The sequence below is a fragment of the Gekko japonicus genome, unplaced genomic scaffold (genome assembly GCF_001447785.1).
Source record: "Gekko japonicus isolate JY-2015 unplaced genomic scaffold, Gekko_japonicus_V1.1 scaffold554, whole genome shotgun sequence".
In the NCBI taxonomy this organism is placed as follows: Eukaryota; Metazoa; Chordata; class Lepidosauria; order Squamata; family Gekkonidae; genus Gekko; species Gekko japonicus.
The window spans coordinates 531,674-546,456 of NW_015171520.1; the positions used below are offsets into that span (position 1 = coordinate 531,674).

The following is a 14,783-nucleotide window of genomic DNA, read 5'->3' on the forward strand; positions in this document are numbered from 1 at the left end:
AGGGGGCGCATATAGATATTAAATAGCATCGGGGAGAGAACCGCCCCCTGAGGCACACCGCATTCAAGCAGGTGCCTCCGGGACCGCTGCTCCCCTAATTCCACCCTCTGTCCCCGACCTTGGAGGAAAGAGACAAGCCATTGGAGAGCAAGTCCCTGAATCCCCACGTCGGCAAGGCGGTGGGTAAGCAACTGATGGTCGACCGTATCAAATGCGGCCGACAGGTCAAGCAACAACAGTGCTGCCACACCGCCTCGATCCAGATGTCTATGGAGGTCGTCAGTAAGGGCAACCAGTACAGTCTCCGTTCCATGCCCAGGTCGAAAGCCGGACTGGAATGGGTCGAGGGCGGAAGTGTCATCTAGGAAGCCCTGCAGCTGTGTTGCCACCGCCCTCTCAATCAATTTGCCCAGATAGGGCAAATTGGACACCGGTCGATAGCTGGCCAATTCGGCCGGGTCCAGCGTTGACTTTTTAAAGAGAGGGCGGACCATCGCTTCCTTCAGTGCCTCGGGGAACCGCCCCTCTGACAGGGACTTGTTGATTATCTCCCTCAGGGCACCTCGAAACCCCTCGTGGCCCGCTTTAATGAGCCAGGAGGGGCACGGATCCAGGCGGCAAGTGGTTGGGCGCACAGCTGTGAGTACCCCATCAACTTCCTCCAAGCTGAGCTGATCGAACCTTTCCAACCTCGGCGAAGCCGCGCAAGGGGCCTCAAGTTCGCTTACTGTCTCAACTGTAGCGGGGAGGTCGCGGCGGAGCATCAAGACTTTATCCGCAAAGTAGCTCGCAAAAGCCTCGCAGCCGATATCCAATTCCCTGCAATTTTGACTGCCCTGAGGCAGTGTTGTCAATGACCGAATTGTCCTAAATAATTGGGCCGGGAGTGAGCTAGCGGACGCAACCCTGGCTGCGTAGAAATCTCTCTTTGCAGCCTTGACTGCCATCTCATAGGATCTCATAAACGTCCTATAAGATGCTCTTGTTGCCTCGTCGCAAGCTCGGCGCCACCGTCTCTCTAGCCGTCTGAGCTCCTGTTTCATAAGCCGCAACCCCTGGGTATACCAGGGGGCCAGCCTAGAGCGAGGGCGCAGAGGGCACCGAGGAGCGATCACGTCAATGGCCGCAGTGAATCGGCTATGCCAATCCTCCATGAGCTCATCTAACGAACCGCCAGGGGGCATCAGAACATCATGGGGAACCCTGTCAAAAGCTATCCTGAAATCCAAGTAAATAACATCAACAGCATTCCCTTGATCCAGTAAGCTCATCATTCGATCAAAGAAGGAAATGAGGTTGGTCTAGCACAGGGGTGGCCAAACTGCAGCTCGGGAGCCGCATGCAGCTCTTTAACACAGTCTAATTTAATGTTAATAAAAAGCAAATTTGCATATTTTTCAATAAAACGTGTGTGTGTAATATTTGTTCATGTCTTGCAGCTCTCAAACATCTGATGTTTATTCTGTGTGGCTGTTACGTTAAACAAGTTTGGCCACCCCTGGACTCTACCAGGACCTGTTGGGGACAAATCCATGCTGACTTCCCCAGATCACCAAGTTGTTCATTGGATGCTTGCAGATTGATCCCTTTAAAATCTGCTCCAGTATCTTCCCTGGGACAGAGGTCAGACTGACTGACCTGTAGTTTTCTGGGTCACCCCTCCCCCCTTTTTTGAAAATTGGGATAACATCTGCCCTCCTCCAGTCTTGTGGTACATCTCCCATCCTCCAAGAGGTCTAGAAGGTGATGGACAAAGGCTCTGCAAAATCTCTCGGAAGTTCTTCGAGCACTCTTGGGTGCATACCATCTGGCCCGGGGGATATGTACTCATTCAGTGCAGCTAGGTGCTTCTCAACTACCTCTCTGTCCATGTTAACCAGCAGCCCGGACGCCGTGCCTTGTTTGCCTACTACTATCTCTAGATGAGCCTATTCTCTTCTTCAGGGGAAAAACTGAAGCAAAATAGGCATTAAGGCTTTCTGCTTTCTCCCTGTCCTCTGTCAGAGTTTCTCCATTTTCACCCAACAGTGGACCCATCACCTCTTTTATCTTGCGTTTGCTCCTCACATATCTGAACATTTTCTTGTTGTAGTGAGCCTCCCTGGCCAGCTTTAACTCACTGTGAGCCTTGGCCTCTCCGATGCCTGACCTACAGTGCATGTTGTCGTTGTTGTTGTTCAGTCGCACAGTCGAGTCCGACTCTTCGCGATCCAGCCCTCCCAGGTGGGCCTCTGTTGTTTGCTCTCCTTCATTTAAATCCCTATGTTGGTCATCTCCTTCCCCTTGTGGTGTCAGGTTAAAGCCCTCTTGATGAATCTCCCTAGGTTTCTGCCAAACACATTCTTCCCTGACTTTGACAGGTGAACTCCATTGCTTGCTAGTAGGCTGTCATCCAGAAAACCTAGCCTGTGGTCCCAGAATCCAAATCACTCCTGCTGGCACCACCAATGCAGCCAGTGGTTCACCTCCATTATTGTCTGCTCTCGTGATATTCCCCTTCCTATGACAGGAAGAATCAAAGAGAACACCATCTGTGCCCCCATTCCCTTCAGCTTCCTCCCGAGAGCTTCATAGTCAGGCTTAATTTTATTTTATTTATTTATTTATTTATTTATTTATTTGTTTAATTTATATCCCGCCCTCCCCCGTAGGGCTCAGGGCGGCTTACATGGCAAAAAATTTGCTCATAAAAACATCAAATACTTTAGTACGCTTAAAAACATAATATACAATTTAAAACCCAATCTGATGATCAAGTAAACAGATGTTCCACAGATGTTCCTCCTAGCCTCCTAGGGCCCTCACCCCCCCACATTGATGATATACAGCGGGGGGGGCAGCGGCGGCCCCTAATCGAAAGCCTGGTGGAAGAGCTCCGTCTTACAGGCCCTGCGGAATTGCACCAGATGCTTTTGATGGTGTTCATGGCCATGTCATTTGTTCCCACATGGACCATCATGAATGAGTATTGCTGTGTAAGTTTGATGAGTTTTGGGGTCCTGTCTATAATATCTTTAATTTTCGCCCCTAGCAAGCAACACACCTCTCGAGCCAGAGGGTTAGGCCTGGACACATGCCGTTCCATACCCCTCAGCAGGGAGTCACCTATGACCAACATCCTCCTATTCCTTCCAGTGCCATTTCTTTGTATCTCCCTGTCCTCCTCCCTCTGTCTTCCTTGTGTTTTTGATACTTCCGCTGGCAGTGGTTCCATCTCTGTCTCCACCGCAAGGGCCTGGGATTGATTCTTTTAGTCTAATGGCACTGAGTGCCGTCTCACTCAGCACCTTTGGGTTCAGGCCGTAGCACTCTGAGGAATGGCATTAAGGCAGTCAACCACACTGTTACTGCTCTGATTGGTTTCTCCTTCCCTATGAAGGACATCAAGGCTTCTGTTAATGAATTCCTCCCCTTCCTTGATCTCATGGAGAGCAGTAATCCTTTCCTCCAGTCTCTGAACCTTCTCCTCTAAGGAGACTGACTGAAGTATGCCTGGTATGGTTTTGGTTTGTCTGCATGTCACTGAGGAACACAAAGTGGGGTCCGGTCAATGTACTGGTTTCTGATTTAATTGCAGGAGACCCTGCAGAGGATGAGGCACTGATGGTGGAATTTCAGAGTCCAGTGATCATTAGATCTGCTGCCAAGTCTGCAAACGGTAAGAGGCTCAGGCAGACTCTGTTTTTGCCCAGTCATCAAAGTGTGAACCTCTTTCCCTCCAAAGGGATCTCATAATGTGGCTGTGGGGAGGGATGGAAGGGGAGGGAATGGATCCGGCCCAGGGGCTGGATCCGGCCCGCGGGCCATATGTTTGACATCCCTACTATAGGCCTTCCTCAGCAGCCACCGCCTGTTGGCTTGGGATTTCAGTCTCTCCATCCAAAGGTAGAAGAAAAAATAGGGTGCTGTTAAAAGAGATAAAGGCACCCCACAGTCTACAGTGGGCCCAGGTCTGGAAAACATCCCAGCAGCCACACAAAAAATTGCTGGAGAAAACATGAGGAGCAGGCACAAGTCTTGAGGTGCTGAATCCATCATCTGCAGGCTCCTAGTACCTCCTTGCATCCTTTTGAGCCAAGAGAACTCACTCCAGCACAAATGACCACCTTTGTTGTCATGAATGCCAGGCATCAAAGGGTCACTACTCAAGTTGTGACTAATACATTTTTTTTTTGTCCAAACCAAGATGAATCCTTCATATGCCAACATCTTCCAAAGGCCAGCCTTTCCTTTCTCCCAATGAGCACCCCATAACTGTAGGGAACATGGCTCCATGAACAGCAATTGGAAAGAACTTTCAGGGCTCTATTTGTTCAGATGCAGTTCACATTGAACCTGCAGCATCTCTATCCCCACAGTTGAGGAAGGTGCAAGGTTCCAAAGGGGCCATGGTGGGATGGTGTGGACAACTTCAGGGAGAGGAACCTCCTGTGATAGGTGGGGAGGGACCATACTTGTGAATATGCCAATCCACACATCAACACCTACTCGATGCCTCCTGACCCTCATTGACAAGGTCCAAGTCCAAAGTGAAAAGCTCGGGGAAGAAGTCTTCGGTGGGAGGTTCCTGGATGGCCCTGATAGTCTCCAGGACTAGACTCTGGGTGACTCTCTTCAGTCACACATCTGCATCCCCATGGAGGATCCTGTGAAGTTCGTTATGGAAAGGGCAGGTCACCCTGGTTTGACCAGATTTCGAATTATGGCCCACGACTCTTTTATATTCCAGATGCAAAGCCTTTGTTTCAGTGCGGCATTCCAGGGCATAATCTGATTTCAAATTATGGTCCACGACTCTTTTATATTCCAGATGCAGAGCCTTGGTTTCAGTGTGGCATTCCAGGGCTGTTTGCTATGTCCTCAAAAATGTCTGTATTCTGGTGTGAGTGCCTCTGAGCCCTCTGAATTTTTTGTTCTCCCCATAGAGACATTAGGTCCAGTGTCTCGTCACACTTCCATGATACACCCCTGACACCAGCCATCCTTAAGATTTCCTGCCGAAGGAAGCAGGTTGTGATGTGGCACGGAGAGAAAAAAGTTCTGGAGGCACAATCATGCCTGCCATTATTGGAACTGAACTAGCGACTTCTTTTTCCTGTGTAGCACCCCAAAAAAGGCAAAGGGGGTTTTCCCATGTAATTTCTCATTTTAAAAAAACACCCAGGGGGGCTCCTGATTAGAGATGTGAAGGCCCAGAAAAAAACCGGAAAAATTTGGGGGGAAACCGGTTTTTTCTGTTTTTTTCCTGAAGCCTTTTTTGGTTTTTTCCGAAAAATTGGAAAAATTGAAAAAAGAAAAGAAATTGATTATGGACCGTTTTATTTTAACATGATGAATAAAATATTTTAAGACAAGGTGTTCAAATATTTTCCAAATCATTTCTAAAATATATATGTATGGTATCAGATTGATCTAATTTCTGTGCACTGAGGACAAGCAAGTCCTAGGTTACAAACTGAACTCTCCAATGCAAGAACAAGATGTATTTCTTCCTTTAGGAGGAGCTATTGTCAGAAGAAAATAAAAAGGTTTCAGTTTTGTTTTTGCATGTGGGTGGGTATTCTGTTTGTAATAATTGTTTGGATACACTATATTTTTAATATGCTAGTTGTGATAATTTCATGTCAAGTAAAAATGTCCATAGTCATATTTTATGTTCCTAAAGTAACAGAATGACTTTAAATCTAGAAAAGACAAAAGAAATGCTAATGTAGCATTTTTTTCAATTTTTCCGAAATTTTCCATTTCTTCCCGGGAAAAACTGGGGGGGGGATCGTGAAGAGGGGGGGGGGGGGGGGGGGGAGAACAGATTTTTTTTCCGAGCTTCAAATTTTCCAGAAATTTTACATCTCTACTCCTGATACAAACACAATGTTTGGGGAAGTGAACGCGTGTGCAGAACTTCATAGCCATGATGTGAATATGAGGTTATGCGCACCTTGCTAACTGCCTGGGAAAAAAGTCACAAAATGTAAGGGAATGTTCAGACCACCCTAACGGCTTGAGAGCACGATGGATTGATCAGTCTTCCAGAAATGCGGGGTGAGACCACTGACATCAGAAAGGACCAGACTTTCCCCAGTGTAGAGTAACTCCAATTCAAGGACAGGTGAGAACGGAGTACCCGTGACTGGGGAATGGAAAAAAGATGTTGCTGTCTGGGCACACATTTTAAACCCAGAAGGAAACAGCGATGACACCAGATCAAACAACTTGTCTGATAGCAGCTAAAGAGTGTAAACTGAGCCTTAGAAGGAGCTCGGGGTGGGGTTAGCTCTAACACAGCAAGAGGACAAGAGTGGCCATTTTAGCCCTATCTCTAGTGATGTGAAAACTTGTAGAAATTTCGTCTGACTCTCATGGAAAACTACAGCCTGTTTGAATCCTGTGAGTGTGAGAGAGGATCAGTGTTCCCTCTAAGCTGAGTTAGTGTGGGCTAGCTCACAGTTTTTTAGCCTCCAGCTCACACATTTCTGTCTTAGCTCAGGAAGGAGGGCTCCAGAGCAAACTAATATATACAGTAGCCAAATAACTCGCTCACAGATTTAATGCCAGTAGCTCACAAAGTAGAATTTTTGCCCACAAGTCTCCACAGCTTAGAGGGAACATTGGAGAGGATCTAACCTGGTGTTTAGGCTGTAGAAGCCTGCCAGAAACAACCTATTTTAAGTGAAAGGAGTGATAAAAGGCTGAACAAATAACAATCAGAGGTGGTTTAGGCTGAAGTGAGTTTAATTTAAACTCCAACTTGAATCTGTAAAGAAGTTTAAGTGCCTCAGCCAGGATTTTCCTACGACTGAATTCCTACCAGTGTGCCTGTTGAAGCATTCTTTTAAATCCCTGCACATGAATACACCGTCTTTTTAAACTCTTGCCTCAGAGTCCTACTAGCACACCACAGGGTCCTACCTTAAATGGCCTACAGCCAAGTAACCTGGACTCTTCCAAAGTAGAATACTGCCAAGGCATTCCTAGTAAGGGTGAATGCATACAAGAGGCCCACCCTATTGAAATAAGCATCCATACCTGTATGCAAGAATCAAATATTAACACTACAAAACTATAAAGGCAACTAGAGAGTATGCCATCTCTAATTCAGCACATACAAATTCTATTTACCCTTCAATGATACCCCACAAGATATTGATTATTGGAGACAGTCGACTGGACTGCAGTTGGATCTTCCTGGCTTTTCCCTCCTCACAGCAGCTATTTCTGACCACAAGGAAGTTGATGCCCAGGCTCACGGGACCCGTGGGTAGTAAACAGCCACCCAGGTTGGGAGGCTGCATGGGAAAGTGGACAAAACTACTCCCTCTCTGTTTCTCACAACAACCACACTGTGCCTTTTGCTATGTCGAGAAAAAGAGCAACTGGCCCAACATTACCTTCATACATCAGCTTCGTGACAGAGTGAAGATTTGAAGGAGAATCCCCCACCCCAATCTGAAACACTAATCACATCACCACAAAATTAAGCCCAAGAGTCCAGGGCACCTTAAAAAACAAGCATTTGCCAGCATAAACTCCTGCGAGTCAGAATGGTGGGGATGGGGCAGTGGAGGAGGGAGGTCTGGTGTGCCTCCTTGAGATCCTCAGAGTTAGGACAGGGGAAGAGAGGAAACAAAGAGCAATTGAGCGATCCATAACTATTCTCGGCTGCTGGGGCTGGGCATATGGGTGGGTGTATGCTGAAAAACTACCTTATTCACTTGCAAGGAAGATGACTTGTGCCATGTATACAAAAAGTAACTAATTTGTACAGTTATGTAAGATATCTCCCTTTTTAAGGTGTCCCTTGGAAAAAGCCTAGTCTTGCACATTATCAAATACATTTATTGGGGCATTTGTAGGTTCCCCAGTAATTTAATTGCTTTTACTGCTAGGGATCAATTGATTTTGTTTGTATTATAAGTTTTAAAAAATATTGTTAATTGCGTTTGTATCTCTGGTACCTGGCATTACATTTTGTGGCACACTTGGTCAGGTCCAACGAAGTGACATTTCTGTCAAATCGGGCCCTTGGAACAAATGGGCTGAAGAAGGGGGAAACTAGCACAGTAAGGCTTACCCTACAATAAATCTGTCTGCCTTTAAGCGGCACAAGCCTCTCTACTTTTTAAAACTGCAACAAACTAGCAAAGGGCTGCTGCCACACACTTTCGCCACTAGAGGGTGGTAGATAACTACCGTAGAACCACCAGGGAGCTTGTTTACCGATCTTTTCTTGGCTCACTTTCCTACTAACCGTCAAAATGGAGAAATTCATTTTCTCCACCCCAATCTGAAACACTAATCATATCACCACGAAATTAAGCCCCAGAGTCCAGGGCACCTTAAAAGACAGGCATTTGCCAGCATAAACTCCTGCGAGTCAGAGCTTGTTTCGCAGGACTTGGGGGTGGGGCTAAGAGGCTGAGGTAAAACCGTGTGACAGGGCATGAATGGCAGTGAAGGCGGAGAAAGAGAAGGCATGGTGTTTTCCCCTCCTGCCTCCTCCAATCAAAGCTCAGCAAGGATAAGCGAAGCTACTACGTAAGAGAGGCATAGCCAAGGGGCTGTGCATGAGGAGTGGCAGTTTGCTGACGAAGGAACAGGGGCCGGCAGGAGAGAGAAGGAGGAGTCCATGGATTGAAAGGCAACTGGACGGTGAAAGACTTCCCAGCCTCAGAAGCCAGTGGAGGAGTGAAGGGGGAAAAGGGGCGCTGCTGTTGCCACCACACATCTGAACAGCCACCGAGCTGGGAGGCAGAGTGAGTGTCGGATGGGGGGGGGGATGGTGACCTCCCTTCTCCCCCCCCAACTGTTCATAGCCCATAAGGAAAAAGGGGTTGCAGGAAGACAAAAAGTGCCCCCAACAGCCTTTCCGTCAGGTCTTCCCCTCAGCCCTGCTGCTTCTGTGGAAAGTGCTGGCGGGATGAGAACTGGGGGTGGGGGATCCGGGAGAGACAGGCTCAGACCCCCTCCCTTTTCCTGAGCCAGGATTGTCATCTGGGTCACCCGGGGCTGGCTGCTCAGTCTGGCCCACCTCAGGGGGTTAGTGGTGGGGATGGGGCAGTGGAGGAGGGGAGTCTGGTGTGCCTCCTTGAGATCCTCAGAGTTAGGACAGGGGTAGAGAGGAAACAAAGAGCAATTGAGCGATCCATATTAATTCTCGGCTGCTGAGACTGGGCATATGGGTGGGTGTGTGCTGAAAAACTACCTTATTCACTTGCAAAGAAGATGACTCGTCTCCTAACAGTACTATGTATACAAAAAGTAACTAATGTGTACAATTATGTAAGACTAGGGAGCAAAGCCCGTTGTGGACGGAGACAACGGGCCCCTAGACAGGTAGGGTGGGTGGGTGAGTGGGTGGGTGGGTGAGTGAGTGGGTGAGTGGGGAAGAAAGCTGGGGAAAGAAAGGGAGAGAGAGAGGAAGGAAGGGAGAAAGAAACAGAGAGAGAAAGAGAGAGAGAGAAAGTGGGGGGGAGAGAAAGGAGGGAAGGAAGCAAGAAGGGGGGGAGGCGGGGGGGCTGCAAAAGATCCTCCAGTCCATCCGGCTTCCCAAGTGGGCCAGAGAAGTGAGGGGGGCTAAGAAAGCAGCGCGGGGGAGGGCATAAGAAAGCCTCCTCCGGGTGGGGGAGGGAAATCAGGCCGCGGCGTGGGCCACATTGCCACCGCACGCTCAGACACAGCGCTCGGCTCCCGCCTCCCAGCCCATAGCAGGGCAAGATTCCAAACACTGCTGGTGTGCATTTTCTCTCCGCTGCGTGAAGCTGCGTCTGAGGTGGGACGTCGGCGACATGTCCAATGGAAGCCGGAAAGCTTTTGACAGACAGTTCAGCCGTCAAAACACTGTTGGTGTGCATTTTCTCTCCTCTGCGTGACTCTGCGTCTTATTCAATTATATATAAGGGAGAGATATCTCCCTCTTTAAGGTGTCCCTTGGAAAAAAACCTAGTCTTGCACATTATTAAATACATTTATTGGGGCATTTGTGGGTTCCCCAGTAATTTAATTGTTTTTACTGCTAGGGATCAACTGATTTTGTTTGTATTTTAAGTTTAAAAAAATATTGTTAATTGTGTTTGTATCTCTGGTACCTGGCATTACATTTTGTGGCATACTTGGTCCAGTCCAAGTGACATTTCTGTCAAATTGGGCCCTTGGAACAAATGGGCTGAAGAAGGGGGAAACTAGCAAACTAAGGCTTAAAGGTAAAGGTAAAGGTTCCCTTGCTCGAAAGCCAGTCGAATCCAACTCTAGGGTTGCGGTGCTCATCTCCGTTTCAAAGCCAAACAGCCAGCGCTGTCCAAAGCCCAATAAAAGAGTGAGAGTTCTGGTTTTCCACTTCTAGAATACTGTTCTGGAGGGCCTGTAATGCATGCCACTGTTTTTTGCGGTACTATTGTGTGTTTAGTGCCCGTTCCGGGCCGTTCCAGAGGCATTTTGGCCCAGAAAGGGTTAATAAAAGAGTGAGAGTTCTGGTTTCCCACCTCTAGAATATTGTTCTGGAGGGCCTGTAATGCATGCCACTGTTTTTTGCGGTACTACTGTGTGTTTAGTGCCCCTTCCGGGCCGTTCCGACTTTTACCCTATCCCTTTTAAAACTGCAACAAACTAGCATGGCCGCCGCCACGCACTTTCGCCACTAGAGGGTGGTAGATCTCTAGAACCTCCACGCAGCTTGTTTACCGATCTTTTCTTGGCTCACTTTCCTACGGACTAACCGTCAAAATGGAGAAATTCAAAATGCGGATAAAAGGGACAGCAGAGGAGCCAGAACATAAAACCTTCCTTATAAAGCAGATGTCAGTTAACAAGGGTCAGCCCCCTAACGATGGCAGTGGCAACTCTCCTTTGTCCAGTCCCCAGCCGGCAGGAAGAAGGGACCCTGCAACCCTTCCCTACCTTTGTCTCTCTCCCCAGTAAACGCCCAGTGAGAGAGGCCTTAAAATAGGCGACTTGTTCCAAACGCACATACATATGAAATAATATTTATCACGGGCGTCTGAATGCGACACCATTTCTTTAAATATTTGGAGTAGATATTATATATGTGTAGTACATAACACTGCATAGCTTTGTCCATAGTATCCAGTCCAAATAAAATACAAATGCTAAAGAGCATTGCTGCCTATATGTACAGGAGAAAAGAGAAAGAATCCCGTAAAGACTTAAAAAAAATGTAGCACAGTATGAGCTTTCCTGAGTCACTGCCCAAAGAAGAAACAAGCAGTGACTCAGGACTAGGGTTGCCATGTCTGGGCTGGAAAATACCTGGAGACTTTGGGGGTGGCTCCAGGAGAGGGTGGAGTGTGGGGAGGAGAGGGACCTCAGCAGAGTACAATGTCATAGAGTCCCCCCTCCAAAGCAGCCCTTTTCTCCAGGAGAGCTGATCTCTGCCAGCTGGAGATCAGTTATAAAAGCGGGGGATCCCCAGGCCCCACCTGGAGGCTGGCAACCCTACAGCTCTTAGCTTGCCAGAACGCTTGCTCTTTCCTACTGCTAGACTACCACGGCTACCCATCTTGATCTATCTGGAATATCCAGCCCTAATAATTCAAACATGCCCTCACACACACCCCCTGACCAGCTTCAGTTAGACGGGAGAAACACCCCCCCCCCCCCCTACTTTTTTTAAAATTAAATCGTCTGAATTGCCTCTTCCAGACTAGATAAGCAAAACAGCTGCGGGGAAATTTTGCATTTTATAAAGTCTCTCACGGGCCGAGTCAGGGGAGGAGTGGGCTTCTACCCCCTCCCCTCACGCCGAAACCACCCCCCATATCTACCTCCCCCCTTACCGTGGTTTATTTCTTCTTCCCAGTCTTCCCTCCCTCCCTTTGTCCGAAGGCTAAATTCTAGAGATAATTTCTATATACGTTTCTGTAAATAAATTCGATATAAGAAATGTGATCACACTCACAAGTTCGTCGGGTGCGCCTCCATTGGGAAATGGTTCTGCCCAGCCACATAAAGCACACAGTGCTCGGCTCGAGAGAAAATGGTGTCGCAACCTCCCTCTTCCTGCCTTCGACCCAAAGACTGTGTTGACTCAAACTCGAAAGCTGCTGCATAAGCCCCGGAGCCCAGTCATTTCAACCTCTCACCGCCCCCCGTCTCGTTTCCTTTTTATTCCTTGCTCCGAAAGCAGCTCTTCAATCGTTACAGAGGCGTTGAAGGCAAATGAAGCAAAACCAGCAGCCCATTCTGGAAAACATCATCATCACCGCTCCATTAGGTGGATGCGCAAAGGGTACGGATCCAAACCCGTCGGAATCGCGTTCCCAGTACGTCGAGTTGACTCACTCTCTCCCTCCTCGTCAGTTTATCCGTTTGCTGTTCTCGAGGACTATGTTTCCAAAATAAAGACGTCAGAGACATGGCACAGCCTCACAATCAATAATCCTCCTAGGCCGTAGATCAGTCTGTGGCACCCAGGAAGCTTCACTGCAGAGGATCCGCCCCCGAATCCGCTCAATTCTTTCAGCTTTGCCTATTGCCTGGAGTAACTTGAAGCCAGCTCCATTTTGAGTCTGCATTACATTGACACTTGGTGGGCTGGCTATTTCAAGTGAGAAAACAAAGAAAGGTCGTGGGCTGAAGGCAGCTTTCCAAAGGCCGGTGTTGTAATTTTGCCCTTCTGCTTTTTTACATTTTGTAACATGACTGATAGGCATTCTGGTGAACTCAGCATAATGTTTTGTGACAGTTTGGTCAATGCTAAAAAAAGGGTATCACACCAATTTTGTTCTTGGCATTGGATTTAACCGGATGGTCTCCTCCTCCTGAGGCCTTCTCTCTTCCCAAAGCTCTTTTAAAGGTGTTTTGTTTTTGGTGTTTTTTTTGTAATATCCAGCCTGAAGAAGAGTTCTGGTGACCTCAAAAGCTCACAAACTGTTGTTGGGTCAGTCTGCTCTACAGGATTTAGGTGCCATATCACCTACAACACCCTATGTGGCCTTAGACCCTCATATTTGAAAGATTGACTCTCCTTTTATGCTCTGCCTTCATCTGAGCAAAGCCTTTGGAGTGTGCCACTCTGGACAGGGGCAAGATCAACAATTGCCGTACCCAAGTCTTTCTCTGTAGTCACCCCCACCTTGTGGAATGGCCTGCCTGAGGAAGTTAGGAAAGCTCATATGCTACTGCCATTCCAAGAACTACATAAAACAGAAGTTCAGGAGGGCATTTCATAAAAGGTAGAAAGCTGTAGTACAATAGAACAAGAGGGCGTTTTTACAAAGGTAACAGGATTGTAGTCTATTCCACTGTTTATTATACGTATTGTTTATACGTTTATTATACTTATTGCATTATTTTCTAATCTTATAATGCCATTCTTTTTTATTTTTTGCACTATTCACAATATATCATGTCTAGTACACTTTTGTTGTTAAAATTGAGACTCAATGTTGTATAGTGGTTAGAGCAGGGGTGTCAAACATGTGGCCTGGGGGCCGGATTAGGCCCCCAGAGGGCTTCTGTCAGGCCCACAGTGGAACTGGATGTCTTCTTCTTCTTCCTGTTCTGCTGCTGCTGCATCATCCTAGGTTTGTACCTTACAGATACACACCTGAACAGCATACTCAAGATTGCAACAGCACAGACATTTTGATGCAATCATTCAGAGCAAGAGGTGTCAGTTATCAGACACTGTTAAATAAACAAAATATTGCAAGAATGCTAATGTTTTAAGCATATTTTTTTATTTTAAGTTTAAAAAAACCCTTTGTGTTTGTGTCCTTTATAAAGTTTATATCTCCGCTACCTGGCATTACATTTTATGACACACATGGTCCGGCCCAACAAGGTCTCATTTATGTCAAATCTGGCCCTCATAACAAGTGAGTTCGACACCCCTGGGTTAGAGTGTCAGCCTAGGCTCTGAGAGACTCAGGTTCATATTCCTACTCTTCTATGGAAAGGGACCCAGCTCAGATTCTCACCTCTGTCATGGAAACTTGCTGTGTGACCTTGGGCCAATCATACACTCTCAGCCTAACCTGCTTCACAGGATTATTGCAAGGATAAAATGAAGGGGAGAATGTTGTAAGCCACTCCAAGGAGAAAAATAGGGTATAAAGGACATAAATAAGTAGAGCTGTAATCCTTTCATGGGAACTTGGCCCAAAGCTGATTTCAGAATGCAAAATCAGCCCTTCTTTATTTATCTTGTCAATATTATTGTGAGAAGAGTGTGCTTGTGAGACTCTTGTGCAAAAATGAAGTTTGGGAGCAGACATCATCATGAGGTATTTCAGAGTGGAAACTTTCCCCTCAGCCTGGTGGTATATAATTTGGGCTGGCTAATTTTGGCAGGCAAAATGGCCAGTTCCTTATTCCTAAATGCTGGCCTAGGTAGGGTGGGGATAACGTACTCTGCCTTATATATCACAAATGTAAAAGTTTGATTGAGGTGGGGCAGCCGTGTTGGTCTGAAGCAACAAAGTTTGAGTCCAGAACAAAGTTTGAGTCCAGTGGTATCTTTCATACCAACAAACTTTTATTCAAGGTATACGCTTTCGTGTGCATGCACACTTCTTTAGATACACACAAAAGCTTATACCCAGAATAAAACTTTGCTGGATAGTCTTACCTTTCTTTGGGGTAGTGTAAAATTGGGATAAGAACGAACTTTGGTTCTGTCTTCAGCCTGCTCATATGGTTCTGAGTCGAAAAAGGATCAGGGCTGGGATCCAGGGAAGTCAAGGGGGGAAAGGGGCCTCTCTCTCTTCCTTCTCCTGTTGCCAAGCTGTAAAATGATCCTCGGTGGAATCTGAGTCGAGACACCTGGC

General features: G+C 47.1%; 1 protein-coding gene across 1 annotated transcript in view; it reads right to left on the reverse strand.

Moving 5' to 3' along the window:
- LOC107117336 (C-type lectin domain family 2 member B-like) overlaps window positions 1-12,454 on the reverse strand; it is a 63,458-nt gene extending 51,004 nt beyond the window's left edge. Inside the window, exon 1 of the mRNA XM_015419431.1 lies at window positions 11,912-12,454. The gene's annotated coding sequence lies outside the window, so the exon portion shown is untranslated. The remainder of the gene's footprint in view (window positions 1-11,911) is intronic.
- Window positions 12,455-14,783: the final 2,329 nt, after the last annotated feature.